The sequence below is a fragment of the Phalacrocorax carbo genome, chromosome 11 (genome assembly GCF_963921805.1).
Source record: "Phalacrocorax carbo chromosome 11, bPhaCar2.1, whole genome shotgun sequence".
Taxonomy (NCBI): domain Eukaryota; kingdom Metazoa; phylum Chordata; class Aves; order Suliformes; family Phalacrocoracidae; genus Phalacrocorax; species Phalacrocorax carbo.
The window spans coordinates 20,141,768-20,146,838 of record NC_087523.1 but is presented as its reverse complement, the minus strand read 5'-3'; the positions used below and the strand labels follow the sequence as shown (position 1 = coordinate 20,146,838).

The 5,071-nt window shown below is 48.4% G+C and overlaps 1 long non-coding RNA gene across 1 annotated transcript; it reads right to left on the bottom strand.

The window, feature by feature from the left end:
• Nucleotides 1–3,362: 3,362 nt before the first annotated feature.
• Nucleotides 3,363–4,705, bottom strand: LOC135315380 (uncharacterized). Its single transcript, XR_010374841.1, has 2 exons — nt 3,867–4,705; nt 3,363–3,757 (listed from the first exon to the last, which is right to left on the bottom strand). It is a non-coding gene; the product is annotated as an uncharacterized LOC135315380 (long non-coding RNA).
• Nucleotides 4,706–5,071: the final 366 nt, after the last annotated feature.

Genomic DNA, 5,071 nt, shown 5'->3' with positions numbered 1-5,071 from the left:
CATTTTCATAAATGAGCATCACACTAAATGCTGTGAAGGTTCTGGCATCTAACTTCACTTCCACCCAGCAAGGAAAGCCTGGATGAGAGAAATAAGAGTTCACGTAGCTCATGCCTGAAAAGCGCATGCTTAGGGGTCTCCTGACACACGGTGGATTCTACATGTTTGTAGGGATAAAGGAAGCCCTCGGGCTGGCTTTTACGATGTATAACCCTTGATACCGTAGTATCTGAGGTCCTCGGTCATTAACAGATTTTATCTCCAAAAACAATCTTTTGAGAAAGGGAAGAATTATTATTTCCATATAATGACAAAGGAATTGAAGAACAAGATAGATTGCAAGATTTGCCCAAGGGTGTAGGGCAAACCTGCCACAAACTGAAGTGACAGCTTCGAATTCCTGCTTCTTGGAGTTTTCTAAGGAAAAAGTGCCTTAAACAGAAGGCATTTTTGTCCTCTAGGTCTTGGTTAAGAAATGTCGCAGTGATTGCATTTTCTCATCCCACTGACATACAATGAATGGGGAGGTTTCCCCGGGTGCAGAATAACCTAGCTGTAAGTGATCAATTTAAAACCGCTATTGGAGTTGATCCCGTGAGCTAACTTTCCTTCTTGTAAAAATCACACTATGGCCATACCGTGAACAGAACCGCTAAGAATTTAATGGGAGCAGGCTGCTTTGGAGATATAAAGATAAAATGAGACTTCTAGGGGAAGAGTTTGGGCCATTCATATACACTGTGAAGAATTACATGAATTTATTTTGTGAGCTAAGTTAAAATAGGTAATAAAATGTTACAAACATATACAAACCTATAATTGGTGAAACAATGTAACACATAAAATTAAAAACTACTAAGCCTACTTTCTGCTCAACATCCTCGGGTTACTAAGTATTCCTGGGATATTTTTATTCTAAATTTCTACAGAGAGGTAATCTGGAGTTCCTTTCCCTTTTATGAACATGTCATGTGTAAGATTGAGTTGGGATTGTGTTTTACTGCTCAGGAAATCTGATTTCTTTTTTGTCTTTTATCGGGTAATTACTCCTGTAGATGCAACCAAGGATGGGCATAATATAGGCTCGTGAAACTAGAAGAAATGAGCAATAAATCATTAGACGTTGTGTCCAAAACCATTTACTTCCTAGATCTTAACTGAATTAATAATATTGCTCTTTGTGGAATGTCACAGACACCTACAGGACCCTTTACTTGCCCCTCAGTACTTCTGCAGCAGGTGGCATATATGGCCCTCTGTTTGGCCCAACAGTACAACAACCGATTGCTTATTTACTTCATATTATAGACATTGTAGCCACTTGTGGAAACGATAATAAAAGAAATGGGCTCAGATTTCTGGTTTTTCACAGTGCCTGCCTCGTACAGGCACTTGGTAGGGTCGGAAGGGCAACTAAACGAAGCACAAAGCAAACATACCCCCAGCTCTAAGAATGACAGGTTCTTCAAGTCTGGTGAAGATCAAGAGGCACGAAGAGGGGATCCTGTTTTCCCTTTGCAGTTGCTGGAAGACAATGCAGCCACAGTAAAGGATGCATTTCATACTCAGGCTATGTTGGTTGCTATTAGTAAAACTGAAGAATATAAAACTGACCCTATGTAACAGCAGGGCACTGACTTTAGAGAGTGAACAATGGCTATGTGCTAGACCAGTAGCCAGAGAAACAGCAAGATGGAAACCTACAGAAGTTTGTGAAAGTTATAATAATTTGTGACATAAAAGACAGCAAAATTAGATCCTATCCTGTAACTAGACCATTATTTCAGTCACACAAGGATACCATATACTAACAGGTATTCTTACATATTTTACATGAGCTACAAATATAAGAGATCATTACCACAGAAAATCAATTAACTTTGACTCAATAACTGCATCGAAGGCTCTAAACAACATTTATTTGAAAAGGGATAAAACAAATTAGTTATTCTTCCTGCTAATGAAAGCTGAGAAAGCGTGTGCATATTAAAGATTAATTTGCAGTTCGGGGAAGTACTTCCTAAGAGTCACACAGAAAAATAGGAACAATTTAAGTTTTCGGGAAGGCTGAGCACTCTTTTTAAGCCAGAGAAGGCCTATCAGAAAAATCCGTTTCTGTTAGCTCTGTTCCTCACAGCTACCCATGGGTCTGACCATGCACCTCCACCACCCCAAAATTCTACAGGACTGAGGTACGCATACGCTGCTTTCTCAGCCCCCCAGCAAAAGCATTGCAAGTGCAACATAATAGCAAAAGGCTTTAAAAGAGACCAGAAAACACTGACACGTTTCTTCTTACATACAGAGACAGCTTATTCATTGTTACTGTCAAGCAAGCCCAGAGGTTGATGACTAAAAAAGAACATAAACAACACAGAAAACCCAAGCCTCTTCTTTCAAATTGTTTCCTTTCTTCCTCCCACATGCATCCTTCATGCTGGAGTAAGCATGCCATCAACACAGTTTACCTTGCTCTATAGTTTTAAGGCTTTAATATATTTAAAACTTGAAAACCACTTTAAATTTTCACGTAAAAGTGTAGAAAGAAATCCAAACAATATATGGAAATGCGTGAGCAATCTCGGCTCCACCCAACAGCCGGAGCAGGGAGGGAAGAATGAACACAAAAAGGAGTACAGCTTCAAAATCCAGTTTAATTCTACCAGGGGCTATCACCAATAGAATGCAATATAATTGTACAGCTATTGCACGATAGCATTGCACAGCAGAAACAATGTTACTGGGTGTTTAGTGGTGTATTTTCATACTAACATGTTTGAACTTCTTCAAAAACTAAATTTAATCTCAGTTTCCTACTGTTTGTAATACTTGTTTTGGGAATAATTACATTTCTGTAGTTATAACGTATTCACCGTATTGCTGTAACACTCAGGAGTTATAATCACGGGCAAGAACATATTGTGTTAGATACTGTAAAAACACAAAACAAAGAAAAGATTGCAGTTTAAACACGTGATGAGCAGGCAGTGAGCAGATAGAGAATGGAGAAGTATAAAGAGATAATGGGGCATTAACGATTGCTATGGCAAGGGCAAGATTTGGTGTGCCAGCTTCCAAACCAAGTTACTGGAGACTCCGGAAAATACCTTTTCCCACACCTGAGAGGCAGAATGAAAGAAAACACAGAGCTGTTTATCCAAGAATTTAAGAAGTGGGTGGTAGAAGTTGGTGTCAGGGATTGGTGAGAGTTGTCATCTAAATAATGAATCATAGGTGAGGTAGACAAAGAATGACCTCAAAAACAAATCAAGTACATTATGTGTGCGTGACGGAGAAGGGAGAGCTAGTGAAGAGACATATGGTCAAAATTACTGGCTAGGGAAACGTTCCTTGCACTCGAATTACAGAAAAAAAAAAGTTTATTTTTACGCATACATGACTGATACACACAAACTCCTAACTCAAATGAAATATACCTTTGGCAGGGGTACATTTATTAAAAAAGAGAAGGGGCTGCATTGGTGGGCAACACCCCGACCTCCACAGCGGGACAACCGCTACCACGCTGCGGCGCAACACCCAGAGGTGGGAAAGCTGCTCCTGTTCCTGGCCACGACAGCACACGGAGAGGGCCGCGGCTGCGCCAAGGGAATGCCACCGCCGGGACCCTCGGTGGGGATGTGCTGAGCGACGGGGCACGCACCGTGCAGGCGGGTAAAGGGCTGGGCACGGTTCCACACCCTCCAATACTGCCCCTCAAATGGTGGAACTCCGGCACATCTGGCAACGTCGAGCCCTGGATTTTAACAAAGTTAGCTTGGATGGGGAAGAGAGAGGATTTTATGGCACGCAAGCGCCCATTGATGGTTTGACTGCAAAATAGAAGGTTTTTGCTCCTCGCTCACCATGTTTTGATCTGGAATTCAGGGATCATGCCAGCGGCCTGCTTGGACACCACTGACTGAAGACCACACGCTGTATCAAGCGGCCACAGACGTAAGGCAGGTTTGCTGATCCTGCCAAACCCAAGGCTGGCTGGCGTTGGGCGAGCCCAAACCCAGGACAATTGTCCCCAAACCCGCGACAATTGTCAAGTGACATAGCAGCGTAACAAAAATAAGAAAAGCCACCCCGCACCTTACCACCGGCCGTTGCGCTTTACTAAAACCACCCTGCCTTATGCCGGAACAGGCACGCGAGTCGCGGGGGGGCTGCCGGGGCCGGGGGAGCCCTGCGGGGCCGCCGGTGCCGCGCGCGCTCCGCTCCCCTCAGACGGCCGGCCCCGCCCCTGCCTTTGCGCCCGGCTCCAACGGTCGCTCGCGCGCTGACGGCTTGTTTACCTCCTCCGCCGCGCGCGCGCCCCCGTCCTACCCGCCCCGCGCCCCGCCGGCCAATCGGGGCCGCCCCCGGCCGCGCGCGCGGGGGCTGGCCCCTCCGAGAAGAAGCCGGGCGAAGGCAACGTCAGCCGGTGGCTCTGATCGGACGGGACTCTGCCGCTGATTGGCCGCAAGACCCGCCCATCTCCACCGAACCCCCGCCTTCCGTTTTACTCGCGCCGCCGAATACACACGGCTCCCCGCCCCTCCGCCTCTCCATCTGTGTGTGTGAGGCGCGGATTTGCTAAGGCCCCTGCTCCTCATCCCTTCCCGCCAGTCAGCGTCGGCCCCGCCTCTTTCCCCACTCACCCGTCTCCAGCCCGGGAAACACCCCCCGCTAGATCTCGGCCAGCCCGGGGCGGCCGCCGTCTCCCATTGGCCCACTGCGCCGCCCATCAGCCGGAGTCCCGTCCTCCCCACACTCCCGCTCGCCCATTGGGTAGCCGGGGAAGAGCCGCCGTCCTCTATTCGCTCTCCCCCCCTGCCACTCCGCCGAGCCGCCCGCCCCTCGCCCGGGGGAGAGCGGGGGGAGGTGTGTGTGTGCTCCGCCCGCCGCCGGCCGGGGCCCCGCCTCCCCGCCTCCCTCCGCCGGGGTCACGTGATGTTTTCGCCGCCGCCGCCGCCGCGCCGGCGGGGCTTCCCTCCGTGAGTGCGAGCGGCCGGAGCGGCGCGGCCCGGCGGCGGGAGGGCGCCCAGGCAGGCAGGCAGGTACCGCCCGGCAGGCACCGCCCGCG